The 17430-nt window shown below is 39.1% G+C and overlaps 1 protein-coding gene across 6 annotated transcripts in view; it reads left to right on the top strand.

The window, feature by feature from the left end:
* PLCB4 (phospholipase C beta 4) overlaps window positions 1–17430 on the top strand; it is a 478321-nt gene that overhangs the window by 27329 nt on the left and 433562 nt on the right. Inside the window, exons 2-3 of one of the 6 annotated variants that reach the window (XM_081559122.1) lie at window positions 7802–8041; window positions 11312–11356. The exons of 4 other annotated variants lie outside the window; for them this stretch is intronic. The gene's annotated coding sequence lies outside the window, so the exon portion shown is untranslated. The remainder of the gene's footprint in view (window positions 1–7801; window positions 8042–11311; window positions 11357–17430) is intronic. One more of the 6 variants, XM_081559117.1, reaches the window with a different exon arrangement.

Genomic DNA, 17430 nt, shown 5'->3' with positions numbered 1-17430 from the left:
ACGCCATTCTGTTTTGGATGTGGGCGGGCAACACCTGGGTGACCATGTGTGCCCTGGCTCCTGTCCCCCAGTGGTGTCACTGGAGTTTCCCTGGGTGCCTGCCCAGGCAGCATGCTTGGGTCGAGCCCTCTCAGGCTCACTCAAACCATGTTACCCTCAGTGGGCTTTCTGTGGTCCACAGGAAGGCTTTCAGGCTGGCACTGTCAGACTCAGCTCCACTTTGGCCGAGGTGCCGTTGCCTTGCTCTGCCATTGCAGGCAGCATCTGCCGGGCTCGAGGGCTCCATCCTCACACGTGTGCTGCTGAACTGGCTGTGAACTTCTGCACTGAGCCAGGCTTCCAGCCAGGGGACAGATTATTAGCCTTCCTCACTGCAGAGAGTCCCAAGATGTGAAGGTGGTTTTGGGCACTTGATCTGAGCTGGTAGAGAGGGAAGAAAAGGGACCCACCTTCTGCTCCTGAGAATTCTCTTTGAAGAAGTGTCTTCTGCGATGCAAGTTCTCACACATAAACTCAGGGGGGTGACTTCTGGAAAAGTTTGTTCATGTAGCAAGTCCTGTCATCATGTGACGGAAACGCATTACGTGTTGCCTTTAGCATTGAGACTTTAGCTGAAAATTTTAAACAATAGAGTCTCTATCCCACTTCTGTTGAAAAGAATTTAGAAATCATTGGCTTATCTGGCAAGATGCACAGAGAAGTGTTCAGTTATGTTTAGAACTTGTAAACTACCACACTCTATAATCTTCTCCCTTCACAGTAGTGCGAAACACTAGGTACAAAATAAATGCTTAATAAGTCGCCTCATGATTTCAGGATATTGATCTTTGGGGAAGGTAAGGGTGGCCAGTATAAGAGGAATGAGGTTTCTAAGCTGCAATACTCTTTACTAATTTGGTTTAACAATTAAGCCCTTAAGTGGAAGAAAAAAATTCAAAACTATTGTAAGCTCAGTCAAACTAGTTGGTCAGGTTGGCTAAGATAGCTGAAATCTGAAACTGGGTTGATAGGCTTCTCTGGAAATCTCTAACCCATGTAGTTCATATATATATATACATATATTTATTTATACATATATATATAATGTATGTAAGTGTATATGTATATATACTGTATATGTGTATGATTTAGATATATAACATAGATATATATTTTTATAGTCCTGATAAAGCTGTCAGAGAAAGTGTTGACATGTGATGGGGTCTCCTCAAATGTGAAGAGTTTGTGAAGAGGGACTTCCCTGGTGGGCCAGCAGTTAAGATTCTGCACTCCCAATGCAGGGGACCTGGGTTTGATCCTTAGTCGGGGCACTAGATCCCGCATGCCACAATGAAGATCCCATGGGGACCAACTAAGATTCAGTGCAGCAAAATAAAATAAATAAATAAATATTGAAAAAAAATTTGGCAAAGAATAAATAGCACAGATGAAGAGAAATGCTTGGAACAAGAAACAGGTAATTTTCTAAATTTTTGAAACATGCAGATGAATATAAAAAGGTATCAGTTCATTGGTTAGCTTATTTTGAAGTAGAAAATAATCTTGAAACATTTAATATGACTTTGTATTAGAATCTATAGGTGAAGGTATGATAACAATTTATTTTAAAAGTACAAATTTAGTTATCAATGTATTTTTAAAATATATAACATGCATGATTTATTTCCCAGTAGTGATTTATGTGAATAAAAAGATTATATTGCAGTAGTATCTAAAATTAAAAAAAATAACTTTGGAGCTTGTAAATAAAAAACATGGCCATACTAAAAATATTGGAGAATAACTGAAAAGCACAAAAAAGACATCAACACCCTAATGTTCATTGAAACATTATTTACAACAGGCAGGTCATGGAAGCAACCTAAATATTCGGACACGACTTAGCAGCTAAAGCACCACCACAGTACATATATCAGTTCAGTTCAGTAGCTCAGTCGTGTCCGACTCTTTGCGACCCCATGGACTGCAGCATGCAGGCCTCCCTGTCCATCACCAGCTCCAAGTCCACCCAAACCCATGTCCATCAAGTCGATGATGCCTTCCAGCCATCTCATCCTCTGTCATCCCCTTCTCCTCCTGCCCTCAATCTTTCCCAGCATCAGGGTTTTTTCCAGTGAGTCAGCTCTTCGCATCAGCTGGCCAAAGTATTGGAGTTTCAGCTTCAACATCAGTCCTTCCAATGAACACCCAGGACTGATCTCCTTTAGGATGGACTGGTTGGATCTCCTTGCAGTCCAAGGGACTCTCAAAAGTCTTCTCCAACATCACAGTTCAAAAGCATCAATTCTTCGGCATTCAGCTTTCTTTATAGTCCAACTCTCACATCCATACATGACCACTGGAAAAACCATAGCCTTGACTAGATGGACCTTTGTTGGCAAAGTAACGTCTCTGCTTTTTAATATGCTATCTAGGTTGGTCATAACTTTCCTTCCAAGGAGCAGGCGTCTTTTAATTTCATGGCTGCAGTCACCATCTGCAGTGATTTTGGAGCCCAGAAAAATAAAGTCACCCACTGTTTCCACTGTTTCCTCATCTATCTGTCACGAAGTGATGGGACTGGATGTCATGATCTTAGTTTTCTGAATGTTGAGTTTTAAGCCAGCTTTTTCACTCTGCTCTTTCACTTTCATCAAGAGGCTCTTTAGTTCTTCTTCACCTTGTGCCATAAGGGTGGTGTCATCTGCATATCTGAGGTTATTGATATTTCTCCTGGCAATCTTGATTCCAGCTTGTGCTTCCTCCAGCCCAGCGTTTCTCATGATGTACTCTGCATGTGAGTTAAATAAGCAGGGTGACAATATACAGCCTTGACGTACTCCTTTTCCTATTTGGAACCAGTCTGTTGTTCCATGTCCAGTTCTAACTGTTGCTTCCTGACCTGCATACAGATTTCTCAAGATGCAGGTCAGGTGGTCTGGTATTCCCATCTCTTTCAGGATTTTCCACAGTTTATTGTGATCCACACAGTTAAAGGCTTTGGCATAGTCAATAAAGCAGAAATAGATGTTTTTCTGGTACTCTCTTGGTTTTTTGATGACCCATTGGATGTTGGCAATTTGATCTCTGGTTCCTCTGCCTTTTCTAAAACCAGCTTGAACATCTGGAAGTTCACGGTTCATGTACTGTTGAAGCCTGGCTTGGAGAATTTTGAGCATTACTTTACTAGTGTGTGAGATGAATGCAGTTGTGCAGTAGTTTGAGCATTCTTTGGCATTGCCTTTCTTTGGGATTGGAATGAAAACTGACCTTTTCCAATCCTGTGGCCACTGCTAAGAGGAGGTGTCAAGAATATACAGAAGAATTGTACAAAAAAGATTCTTCACGACCCAGACAATGACGATGGTGTGATCACTCACCTAGAGCCAGACATCCTGGAATGTGAAGTCAAGTGAGCCTTAGGAAGCATCACTATGAACAAAACTAGTGGAAGTGATGGAATTCCAGTTGAGCTATTTCAAATCCTGAAAGATGACGCTGTGAAAGTGATGCACTCAATATGCCAGCAGTACATATATACCTGAGTCATAAAAAAGAATAAAAGTAGGTCATTTGCAGAGATGTGGATGGACCTAAAGACTATCATACAGACTGAAGTAAGTCAGAGAAAAAGAAATATCATATATCAACACATATATGTGGAATCTAGAAAAATGATACAGATGAACCTGTTTGCAAGACAGAAATAGAGACACAGACATAGAGAACAAACATATATCAGTAAGGGGGGAAAAGGGAGTAGGATGAATTGGGAGATTGGGATTGATATGTATGCTCTAATATGTATAAAATAGGTAACTAATGAGCACCTGCTGTATAGCAGAGAGAGCTCTAAAAAGGAAAGAGGCATCAAAAGTGCTTGCTCTTAATCTAATCATTAACAGACATTGTGGGCCAGAATGAGAAACACCAGATGCTTCTTGTTTATTGATACATTTTTTCTCATGAGTTATAAAAATTGGCCTTTTCATGGCAGAACTTCCTTTGATCTATATTTAATCAGCTCACTTATTTTTCTGTTAAAGACTAAAGAATTCCCTTTCATGGCTAAGAAGCTGTACTAAGACTGTGTCCAATATCATCAGAAAGCTGCTAAATATAACTTCTCAAGCTTTATTTGTAGAGTTTTGTGTAAATTTTTGAGGCTTAGTTGTTATGAACTACTTTAAGATGCGAAAAATGAAATAAAGTTAGCTGGTACCTAAGAAAAGAGATGTTTTAACATTTAAGCTTGTTTTTAGTTCAAGCTCTGTAACTTCTTATGGCAGTTAATTTAATGTGAATCTCGATGTTTTTTTCTTAAATGGGGCAGTGCCTGTCTGCTGATGGGGTCAAATGCAAGGGGGAATATGAATGCTTTTGGCCTATTTCTTTGGGTGTGCTTAAGTACGGTAAGCATTTGTGAAGGAGTCCTAATTTGCTAGAAAGCTCGGAGTTCTGGGCAAGACATGTAACAGAAGTTGTGTATAGAAATCTACTTTAAGTATTAACAGATATTGTTTTTGTAAAAGTATCTTTACCCCGTTTCTTTTATTATAAAGCCCATCTTTGAAAATGATTAGCTTTTGATGAAGATTGAACACTTTGAAAAATAACTTTGAAGGTGAAAAACTATGTGTGCAAAACTGGTATGTAATTGAGGATGCACTTTTTCTGTATCATGGGAAAATATTGATATAATTAGCTTTGGAAAAAAAACATGTTTATCTTCTTAAACATAATTCATCCATTATTTAGAAAAAGGCCCCATGTTCTTTTGCTATACTAAATCTTTATTTTTTTCTTAGAGATCTGTGTATGGAACACTTGGGAATAATAGGTAACTAATAGAAAGGGGAAACTATCCAAAAGTAAATTTAGCTTCTAACACAATTTTCACGTTTTTCAAAAATGGATATTGTATAGCTGTCCTGATGGAAATAGTGACTTGTAAAATATTGTATTGTTTAAAAATCGCTAGAAAGGTTAACCTGAAATGACAGAGCAAAGACGCTTGTCATTATGCTAATAAATTGCAGTTAATTTTTCATCTATGCACCTAATCACAGACTGTGCACATATTGTATCAAAATAATTACCAAATGTTTCGGGGGTGGTGAGTCTATTTCTTCTCCATGAGAATTTATGAAGTTGTTAAATTAGGTTTCTTTGGAGTCATAACAGTTTATTTCATTAGGATGTTTACTGGATAAATATTTCCACTAAATTTTCATCAGTTTTGAAGAGATATTATTTATTCAATGAAAAGTATTATGAGTCTATTGCTAAATGCATCTTTTTTTTTTTTTCTTTCCTATAGTAGATTTTTCCCCCTTTGTTTCAAATGGGTTTGTTTTCAACTGCTTCAATAGATCTGCCCTCTTGTGTGCATAGAAGCCCTTGGTTTTATTGTAAGCCCATCTGCTAATGTCTCCAAGGCTTTGGCACCACGCATTCTTGGCACATACATGCAAGCTGTGTGTACTGTACAATGGTGGAGGGGGGAGGGGAAGTATTGATTTTTAAGAAAAACTGAAGCTCTTGGCTCATAGGTTTACTTTTTATCATTTCTAGGTCATGTAAGTACATAGTGGCTTAAAACAAACAAACAAACATGCTGTAGGTATGCAGATCCTTTGTAATTCCTTACAGCTGTCAGGTGAGCTAGAGTCACTGTCTATGTCTTGGCAAACCATATCTGATTTGGGACATGGGCAAACAGTAATTCTGCTTGAGGTTACAGTGGACCCTCACCCTACATACATTTTGAAATCATCAACTGAAGGTTCTTATGAATGTTACATCAGCTAATGTGTAAAATTCTTAAACAATATTTTAGTAAAGACCAATGTGACAAAGCGGCATGATAAAGCAGAAAAATGAGAGCTGACATTCCTGGGTTTGAATAGCATGTCTGCCTTTTAGTGGGTCTGTGACCCTAGGGCCGCTCCCTCAGAACTTGTTCTGCTCTGAAAGGGCAGTGACTAACTGGGCGGGTGGGTTGTGAAGATGAATGAAATACTAGTAGTATAAAGTCCCTAACACATCACCTGGCTTAAAATAGCTGCTTAAGTGTAGTTTTCTTTTTTTCTGTAAATATTTGAATATGTCATGTTGAGTCACTTGAACAGTTCATACAACTCAGTATATGTCTAGGAAGTTCATAATCTCAGATTTTATTTTGAGGATTGCATGCTTTTCATAAGGTCTCTTGGAAAAGGAATCTGTACATTGCTTTGTTTATTCCTTTGTTCAACAGCTGTCAATACTTGTAACATGCCAGCTTTCCTGACTTCTAGGAGTTTATGTTACATCAAGAGACGTCAACAGTTAAGAGAGAAGTGACTATATAATTTTAAGTTCCACAGGAGGGGCATTGCTAAGGCCCTGGAGAAACATGGAGTAAGGGCTTCGGAACCAGAACAAGCCCTCAGGCCCTCTAGAGGTGCCCTCCTGTTCTTTTTTTCTGTTTTTCAGAGGTGTTACATTTCTGGTGTTTCATTTAACCAGATCTCTTAAGTATTCCTTTTCCTTCTTTGCTGAGACATACAGGTTTTGAAGGCTGTGTTAAGTTAGAAGATCCTCCATTTCTTGATCGTTGGAAGAGTGTTGCTCTCTTTTCCTGATGGCTCCCTGCTCTTAAGCTTGTTGGCTTTTTAGTGTGAGGGTTTCTCTTGACAAGTGGAAACTGTGGAGGAGGTCTGCGATGATTATGTAACCCTGTTATTGGACAGTTATATGGAGCATCACAGTCACTAGAATTAGAAGCAGCTTCTGACAACACAAGGGAAAGATAAATTATACCTGGTGTTTGTTAGACTATTTCTGCCTGTGAATTATAGAAGAAAGCAGCTTAAACTCACAGAAGTCATGCTTAACATGAAGTGCCAGTTTAGGAATACAAACATTTTGGGAGGGGCAACATCTTACAGTGCCACTAACCAGGCTCTTCCTGTCTTTCTCTCTTAATTGTCTGGCTTTTGTCCCCCTGGTGATGAGATGGCTTTGTGTCTTCTGGAAGCTATTCTCAGAAAAGAGGGAAGGGGATGTATTCATACCTTGGTTGAAGACTTTCTCAGAGCCCTCTTTCTTGCATTTCATTGGTTGAAACTGTGTCACATGGCTACTCCTTAGTTACCCTAAGGGCATCTGGGGAACAGGCCATTTTTAGCCCAGCCTATCAGGGTTATGAATGTTGGTTAGACAAATAGCCATGATCTCCTTATCTGGAGATTTTATTTTTGTCATTTCTAATGACCTTTGATTTAGATTTCTTGATGTGGTGTTAGTTAACACCTCATTTGTACTTTTAATTTATTTGACAAGTATTTATTAAATGTATAAGACTTTATACTATACTATCCCTAATTCAATAAAACTAGACCTCAAATGAATGAGGTATATATTTAACTGCAATAAAGCATTTTATTCTGCTTGAATGAAAAATATGTGACTAAGCTAATAGAAGTTTTTCTTAGCTCATGTAGTAAGTTGCTTGAACTGTGACTTTCAAATAGAAAGAAACTTGGTTTTGTTTAGTTGGCCTCTATCATGCAGCGTGTTTGTAATTGTTACCCCACACTGCCTTCTCTGACCCTCAGTGCTTTCACCAGTAAATTTGGAGGCCTGCCTCCTAAGGCCAAATTGCCCTCGTTTTCCCATAGGGCTCCCTTTTTCAGCTCTTCTGTGCTTATCCATTAAGTCAGACAAATTTCCTTTTCAGAATTTGGCATAGTTCGTTTATTGGAAAGGGAATAGGTTGTTTTAGGCCAGGAAAACTTGAAAAAAGAAAACTATCAACTACTTTCTTCTTTTTTTTCAGATCATCGAATCCATGTTGGGATTTTCGGTCCTGGGTCTTGTGTATTTGGGTCAGAGAAAACCAAAGTTGTTCTTGCCCTGGTTCATCTTTGAAGCAAGCTTGGCACATCTTGACACATGACTTGACCCAAGCCATGACTTATGTCCTGCGTTTTAACTTATGTCCAGAACCAGATTTCCAGTAGTGGTGTCTGGCAGGTCAGTCAGCCAAATTCCAAGGCTATGAGGATGATTTTCCTTGGTATGTGACATTCCTTGCTTATTGTGGAACTGGACTCTGGCCGTGTATGACCCCTTCTGCTGCTGCTGCTCAGTCACTAAGTTGTGTCCAACTGTTGTGACCCTGTGGACTGTACTCCACCAGGCTCCTCTCTCCCCTTCTAGTCTCTTCTAAATTCTGGCCAAATTAGTTGTTTTAATCTATGGAGTACTCAGATTTTCACTAATTTCCACTGACAGATCATTCAGGTAGCGTAAGTGGGTTGGAGATCTTATGGTTTATATCTGTGGTCCCAAAGTTTACACCAGTATAGGACCCTTTTTAAAAAATGGTACCATCTCAGATCTCCAGTAGTCATGTGTGGATGTGAGAGTTGGACCATAACAAAGGCTGAGAACTGAAAAATTGATGCTTTTGAATTACAGTGAAGGAGAAAACTCTTTGAGAGTCCCTTGGAGAGAAAGGAGGTAAGCCAGTCAATCCTAAAGGAAATCAACCCTGAATATTCTCTGGAAGGACTAATATTGAAGCTCCAGTACTTTGGCCACCTGAGATGAAGAGCCAACTTATTGAAAAAGACCCCGATGCTGGGAAAGATTGAGGGCAGGAGGAGAAGTGGGTAACAAAGGATTAGATGGTTGGATGGCATCATTGACTCAATGGACATGAGTTTGAGCAAACTCTGGGAAATAGTGAAGGACAGGGAAGACTGGTGTGCTGCAGGTCACAGGGTCACAAAGTGTCAAACACTACTTAAGCGACTGAACAACAACAGATCTCTTGTTTAGAAAGATTTTTGTCCATGATACAGGTTACATTGATATTAGTTGTAAATCTCCCATTTTCCCACTTATATTAATCAAAGGTATATATAATGACCAACAATTTCTGACAAACATGAGATAATCGGTGTTTCTATGCTGATATCACTTATTTCAAATCAGATACTTGAAATAAAAAATAAAAAGTTTTATTGCAGTTTAATATATACCTCTAATTTGGCTTTTGAAATATTGAAAGGAATATCACTTTATTCATAAAGCCATAACTGCAGGCTGTTCATTTTTCTTAGTGTGATATTTAATTTAAAAAAGTTTTTGCTTATTTCCCTAGATTTTCCATGTTTGGTGAAGGGTTTTTGGAAAATAGGAAGGTTGTGATATTTATAGTCTGTGTATTCTTCTCTTTCTCATATTTTCAGACATCAGGTGATCATTTTTTCAACATTTTGTCATGCAAAATTTAAAATACAAAAGTAGCACAAATATTACAGTGATCCTTCATGTGTTCATTATTAAACTGCAGCAAACTCATGGCCACTCTTGTTGCATCTGTTACCTCTCCATCTAGAACCCCAACTGGACTGTTGGAGACAGTCCTAGATATCGTATTTTTTCAGGACAGACAGTTAGAAACTAAAGATCTGTGAGGAGCCCCATGCAAGTGGTTACTAAGTCAGAGATAAGGGTTTGGCTCAGTGTGTGCATGTTGACCCGTGTTTCTAGATCAGTCATCAGTCTGGCTTGGCTTTCTTTTGTTTTCAGGATTTACCTGCAACTGTAATTTCAGAAAATAGAATGGGCAGCTGTGACACTTAGTACCATATTGACAGCGAGAGAGTAATGCTGGCTGAAGTCTAAGTGAAGGGAGCAGGAGAGAAGAGACCCCAGATGCTCTAATCTAGGGATCCCATGTGGGGAGTTGGTGTTGTTTTAAAGTGAAGAGGTTCTGGAATTCAGTGTAGCCAAGAAGGTCAAATGTAGCCAAGAAAGTCATATTCAGCCTTGGCTTTTTGGTGTGGCTGCAAGATTCATGCTCCTTTAGGTAAGATGTTGAGAGAATTTCTTATTTATTGTTTAGAAAGAATTTTGATTGTCTGAAAAGAAGGTGGCAACTTAAATAAGCACAAGCTAATCTCGGAGTCCCCACTGGACGTGTGTGTGTGTGTGTGTGTGAGTCCTCTGGGCTGTATCGCTTTGAATTTATTCCTTGGCATAAATATTTCAAATCCTTGTAGCTCTTTTGGCTCAGAAATTGTGGTCATTGTTTCTGAATCTGCACATCAGCCCTGATGGAAGTTAAATTACTTTTCACATGTATCAGGGTCAGAGTTACAGTCTTGTGAGCATTATCCCATTAGATGTTTTACTTAGATTTGGTGGAAGTCATTTTTGGTAGTGGATGATTAACTTGTATTAAATTAAACCATTTCTTCCTTATTTGGGCTTGAGTGTTACCAAGTCAAAATATTAGAATAATTTAATGTGTACCCCCCAAAAGTAATTTTGAATAGAAAATTTAGCATTCATTAGTGACTAATAGATATTTATGTCAACTATTCATTGAAAATAATAAATGTAAAATAAGATCAGAGGGATCTGACCCTATTTTTAAAAATTTATTTTATTGAAGGATAGTCGATTTACAGTGTTGTGTTAATTTGTACTGCACAGAAAAGTGATTCAGTAATACATACATATACATATATATGTATTCTTTTTCATATTCTTTCCCATTATGGCTTCCCTCAGGATGCTGAGTATATCTCCCTGTGCTATACAACAGCCCCTTGTTGCTTACCCATTCTGTATATGATAGTTCACATCTGCTGAACCCAAACTCCCAATCCTTCCCTCCCCACTTCCCTGCCCCTTGGCCAACCACAACTGTGGTCTCTTTGTCTGTGAGACAGTTTCTGTTTCATAAAAATTCTTTGTGTCATATTTTAAATTGATGAATTCTATTTTGATTTACTTTCCTTTATATATTTTTCTTGAACCAAAAGTCTTAGCTAAGAAAAATAGAGCCCTTTAAATGGCTTATTGGTTTGGACAATCAAAATAAAGAAAGAGATAGCAATTTATAATTCTGTTACATTATGTTACCTGCAGACTGTTATAATCTCGTCACCTCATTTTCCCACTGGGAAAATAGAAACCAGAATGGAGTTTTAGACTTTTACTTTTTCATTTATACATTTACTTCATGAAATTAAAATAGTTGAGTGTATAACATAGGGATAGATATGAAGTAAATACTTTAATTCTAATTTTGAAACATTCTCATTTATTTTTCTCATTTGCTTCTTAGAAAGCAAGTTTTGGAATCAAAATCTTTAACATATTTAATTTAGATAGAAATTAAGAAATATTTTAAGTCTAAGGTAATAGGATTACAATTGTTTAATAATATTGTAAATGAAGCCATAACAGGAGGGAATTATAGCTGGTCTTAAAAGTTCACCTTTGCTCCTTTCTGTTATTAGTGAATAGTCGTCTTTTTTCCCCACAGGAAAAGATGGTTTCTCTGTGATATGGAATCCTGAATTCCATATAGGTAGGTGTATGTGCTTTTTAAAATTAACTTATTATGACTTTAAAAAATTTGTTATTTTGAAAAAATTACAGCAAAGACTTTAATTGAGAAGCAATTTTTATGCAGCTAATGCATGTCATTGTGAGTTGAATTAAAACCTCAGATTCAGCTTTTTAAATTCAATATTGTGTTTTCTAGGCTTTTAAAAGAGTGACTGTTTTGCACAAATAGCTGTTATCTGCAGTAGTCAATGTATGTGATATGTAAGAAAGTGAATGTCTCTCTGTAGACGCATTTTTTATAGAAATAGACAATTTCAATTTTTTAAATAATATTTATTTTTAATTGGCCTCCCCCTGGTGGCTCAGTTAAAAGAGTCTGCCCTTAATGCAGGAGACCCAGGTTCAGTCCCTGGGTTGGGGAGATCCCCTGGAGAAGGAAATGGCAACCCACTCTAGTATTCTTGCCTGGAGAGTTCCATGGACAGAGGAGCCTGGATGATTGCTTTACAATATTCGTTTGATTTCTGTCATACATCAGCATGGTTTAACCATAGGTGTACATATGTCTCATCCCTCTAACAGCTCCCTCCCACCTCCCTCTGATTCCCACCTCTCTAGGTTATGACAGAGCCCCAGTTTGAGTTCCCTGAGTCACACAGCAAAACTCCATTGGCTCTTATATGTTAGAGTATCTGCATCCGTGCTGCTCTCTGCATTTTTCTCACCCTCTCCCTCTCCTCCCGCACCCTTGTCTATAAATCTGTTCTCTATGTCTGCGTCTCCATTGCTGCTCTGTGAACAGATTCATCAGTGCCACCCTTCTAGATTCCATATATATGCATTAATATATGAAACTTGTTTTTCTCTTTCTGACTCACGTCCCTCTGTATAATAGGTTCTAGGTTCATCCACTTCATTAGAACTAACTCAAATGCATTCGTTTTTATCACTGAATAGTTTTATACTGAATTTATATACAACAGCTTCTTTATCCATTCATCTGTCTATGGTCATCTAGGTTGCTTCCATGACTTGGCTGTTGTAAACAGTGCTGCAGTGAACATTGGGGTACACGTGTCCTTTTCAGTTTTGGTTTCTTCAGGTTATATGCATAGAAGTGGTATTGCTGGGTCATCAGTTCAGTTGAGCTCAGTCGCTCAGTCATGTCCGACTCTTTGCGATCCCATGGACTTAAGCATGCCAGGCTTCCCTGGCCATCACCAACTCCCGAAATTTACTCAAACTCATGTCCATTGAGTTGGTGATGCCATCCAACCATCTCATCCTCTGTCGTCCCCTTCTCCTCCTGCCTTCAATCTTTCCCAGCATCAGGGTCTTTTCAAATGAGTCAGTTCTTTGCATCAAGTGGCCAAAGTATTGGAGTTTCAGCTTTAGCATCAGTCCTTCCAATGAATATTCAGGACTGATTTCCTTTAGGATGGAATGGTTGGATCTCCTTGCAGTCCAAGGGACTCTCAAAAGTCTTCTCCAACACCACAGTTCAAAAGCATCAATTCTTCTGCGCTCAGCTTTCTTTACAGTCCAAATCTCACATCCATACATGACTACTCAAAAAACCATAGCTTTGAGTAGATGGACCTTTGTTGGCAAAGTAATGTCTCTGCTTTTTAATATGCTATCTAGGTTGGTTGTAACTTTTCTTCCAAGGAGCAAGCGTCTTTTAATTTCATGACTGCAGGCACCATCTGCAGTGATTTTGGAGCCCCCCAAAATAAAAGTCTCTCACTGTTTCCACTGTTTCTCCATCTATTTTCCGTGAATTGATAGGACCAGATGCCATGATCGTAGTTTTCTGAATGTTGAGTTTTAAGCCAGCTTTTTCACTCTGCTCTTTCACTTTCATCAAGAGGCTCTTTAGTTCTTCGCTTTCTGCCGTAAGGGTGGTGTCATCTGCATATCTGAGGCTATTGATATTTCTCCTGGCAGTCTTGATTCCAGCTTGTGCTTCATCCAGCCCAGCATTTCTCATGATGTACTCTGCATAAAAGTTAAATAAGCAAGGTGACAATATACAGCCTTGACGTACTCCTTTCCCTATTTGGAACCAGTCTGTTTTTCCATGTCCAGTTCTAACTGTTGCTTCCTGACCTGCATACAGATTTCTCAAGATGCAGGTCAGGTGGTCTGGTATTCCCATCTCTTTAAGAATTTTCCGGAGTTTGTTTTGATCCACACAGTCAAAGGCTTTGGCATAGTCAATAAAGCAGAAGTAGATGTTTTTCTGGAACTCTCTTGCTTTTTTGATGATCCAGCGGATGTTGGCAATTTGCTCTCTGGTTCCTCTACCTTTTCTAAGTCCAGCTTGAACATCTGGAAGTTCAGAATTCACGTACTGTTGAAGCCTGGCTTGGAGAATTCTGAGCATTACTTTACTAGCGTGTGAGATGAGTGCAATTGTGCAGCAGTTTGAGCATTCTTTGGCATTGCCTCTCTTTGGGATTGGAATAAAAACTGACCTTTTCCAGTCCTGTGGCCACTGCTGAGTTTTCCAAATTTGCTGGCATATTGAGTGCAGCACTTTCACAGCATCATCATTTAGGATTTGAAATAGCTCAAGTGGAATTCCATCACCTCCACTAGCTTTGTTCTTAGTAATGCTTCCTAAGGCCCACTTGACTTCGCATTCCAGGATGTCTGGCTCTAGGGGAGTGATCACACCATCATAATTGTCTGGGTTGTGAATATCTTTTTTGTATAGTTCTTCTGTGTATTCTTGCCACCTCTTCTTAATATTTTCTGCTTCTGTTAGGTCCGTACTATTTCTGTCCTTTATTGTGCCCATCTTTTCATGAAATGTTCCCTTGGTATCTCTAATTTTCTTGAAGAGATCTCTAGTCTTTCCCATTCTATTGTTTTCCTCTCTTTCTTTGCACTAATCACTGAGGAAGGCTTTCTTATCTCTCCTTGCTGTTCTTTGGAACTCTACATTTAAATGGGTATATCTTTCCTTTTCTCCTTTGCCTTTCACTTCTCTTCTTTTCACAGCTATTTGTAAGACCTCCTCAGACAGCCATTTTGCCTTTTTGCGTTTCTTTTCCATGGGGATGGTCTTGATCCCTGCCTCCTGTACAATGTCACAAACCTCCATCTTAGAGGTCTATCAGATCTAATTCCTTGAATCTATTTATCACTTCCACTGTATAATCGTAAGGGATTTGATTTAGGTCATACCTGAATGGTCTAGTGGTTTTCCCTGGATCATATGGTGGTTTAATTCCTAGGTTTTTAAGGAATCTCCATACTGTCTTCCACAGAGGCTGTATCAATTTACATTCCCACCAGCAGTGTAGGAGGGTTCCCTTTTCTCCACATCCTCTCCAGCGCTTGTTATTTGTGGATGTTTTGATATGGCCATTCTGTCCAGTATAAGGTGATATCTCATCATAGTTTTGATATGAATTTGTCTAATAATGGGTGATGTTGAGAATCTCTTTGTATGTTTATTATTCATCTGTATGTCTTCTTTGGAGAAATGTCTTTTTAGGGTCTTTTGTCCACTTTTTGATTGGTTTTTTTTTTTTTCCTGGTATTGAGTTTTATGAGCTGCTTGTGTATTATGGAAGTTAATCCTTTGTTAGTTGTTTCATTTGCTATTATTTTCCCCCATTCTGAAGGTTGTCTCTTCACCCTGTTTATAGCTTCTTTTTGCTTCTAAACATGATTTTGCCCCTCCTACTGTCTTGTCGGGGCTTCTCCTTTGCCCTTGGACTTTTTTGGTGGGATCCACCATTCTCCTATCAATAGATGTTTAGCACTTAGTTGCAGTTTTGGAGTTCTCACAGGAGAAGATTAGTGCACGTCCTTCTACTCCTCCACCTTGTGAATCCCAGGGGGCAGACCCAAGGAGATCCAGTCAGTCCATCCTAAGGGAAATCAGTCCTGAATATTCAGTGAAGGACTGATGCTGAAGCTGAAGCTGAAGCTCCGATGTTTTGGCCACCTGATGTGAAGAACTGACTCATCGGAAGAGACCCTGATGCTGGGAAAGATTGAAGGCAGGAGGAGAAGGGGACAATAGAGGATGAGATGGTTGGATGGCATCACCAACTCAATTGACATGAGTTTGAGCAAGCTCTGGGAGTTGGTGATGGACAGGGAAGCCTGGCGTGCTGCAGTCCATGGGGTCACAAAGAGTTGAATATGACTGAGCAACTCAACTGAACTGATAGTTTCTTTTTCTGTGCAAAAGCTTCTAAGTTTAATTAGGTCCCACTTATTAATTTTTGTTTTTATTTCCATTTTTCTAAGAGGTTGGTCACAAAGGATTTTGCTATGATTATGTCTTACAGTATTCTGCCTATGTTTCCTTCTAAGAATTTTATAGTTTCTGGGGTTACATTTAGGTCTTTAATCCATGAAGTAGACAATTTCAGTTTACACTGAGGAAGTGTATTCCTCTTATTTCAGTGGGTGACATCATTCTGAGAAGTGCAAAGAGTTTAGAAGTATATAATGGTGTGTGGCAAAGTTGTCACATCTTTCATTTTTTTCTATGAGATTTCTTTTTCAGAGCATAGACTGTGATTTGCTTGATACTTTCTCAGTCATATCAAGGTCATGGCCACTCTAGGTTTATGGAGCCTTTTGGTAATTTATACAGAGTCTCCAGGAAGTTTCTAAATTTCATGAACTGAGCCCCTAGCCTAGCAATGGCTTTGTTTTCCTGCTAACTTTTACTCTGTAATATGGACCAGAATCTGCTGGCTCTCTTATTCTGGAATGTATGCTTGGGGATTTTGATTTTTATGAGAGTGGCACTCCCAGAAGTTTCTATAGATGCTGGGAAATCTCTAGACACAAGTGCTATGCTGGGTCTGATGAGGCCATCATCCCAAACCACAGGATTGCCTCTGAGATTTGGGGATGTTCCAAGATCATAGCAGTCAAACTTGACCTTGGACCACTATCCTTCAATGTGTTCCTCCAGTCTCCTCTCAGATTGTAGGATTTTAGGTCTTAGATCATTTCTGGGTAGAGACGTTATCATGTGGAAACATCCTTCCCCATGTTTATTATCACAGATTTGTTAAGCTGATGCGATCTGTCTTCATTCCTCTGTCAGCTTCACAACTGTGGCTTTTCACCTCTAGCTTTCATGATGCGGTCTGTCTTCATCCTTCTGTCAGCATCACAGCTGTGGCTTTTCACCTCTAGCTTTCAGTGACCTTGTCCAGCTCATGGCTATCTCCAGCCAGGGGATGGCTCAGCTCACCTCTCTGTCAGAGCTCCCAAAGTTAGTTACTCGCGTGTCTCTTGTAAAACATCACCTATATCTAAATAGTGAAAAAGGGAGAATTATGACATGGACTAGGTCACTGGAAGGGCTTCACTGTTGGCTCAGTGGTAAAGAATCCGCCTGCCAATCCTGGAGACATGGGTTCATTCCCTGGGTGCGGAAGATCCCCTGGAGGAAGAAATGGCAACTCACTCCAGTATTCTTGCCTGGGAAATCCCATGGACAGAGGAGCCTGGTGCGCAATGGTTCATGGGGTCTCAAAAGAGTCGAACACGATTTAGTTATTAAACAACAATAAGATCATTAGAAATCTGGGGTGGAGAAAAAACTTGCTTTTTTATCTCTGACTTGGAAATTGAGGTGAAACTGAGATGAAATATTTGTCCTACTTAAGATAAATTGAAACACCAGTGTACACTCAGCATTTAAACTTGGGTGTATTTGTAAATAGATATATTAAACAGAGAAATAATTTGCTTCACAAATGGACATCAGTAATCTGCTGTGTGCACATTACTTACAGTGAAGTGACTGCAAAGTTTTTAAGTAAATGTTTGCTTTATTTTCCTTTTTCCTGAAATTGTTTGTTTAGATTTTGACATTAAAGAGGACACAGAGAAACATGAGTTAATCACAGGCAAAGAGCTCGTGAACATAATATAAATGTTGAGTTATAAAAATACACTTTTAGGAAAACCACGTTGTTAGACCATGATCTTTTCAGCTAGAATGATAATTGGGCTTCACTGCACCATCAATGGGCTTCCCAGGTGGTGCTAGTGGTAAAGAACCTGCCTGCCAGTGCTGGAGATGTAAGAGATACGTGTTCGATCCCT

Source organism: Giraffa tippelskirchi, chromosome 13 (assembly GCF_054371585.1).
Source record: "Giraffa tippelskirchi isolate mGirTip1 chromosome 13, T2T-mGirTip1v1.2.pri, whole genome shotgun sequence".
Lineage (NCBI taxonomy): Eukaryota > Metazoa > Chordata > Mammalia > Artiodactyla > Giraffidae > Giraffa > Giraffa tippelskirchi.
The sequence above is the reverse complement of the archived record's forward strand: the minus strand, read 5'-3'. Positions and strand labels throughout refer to the sequence as shown.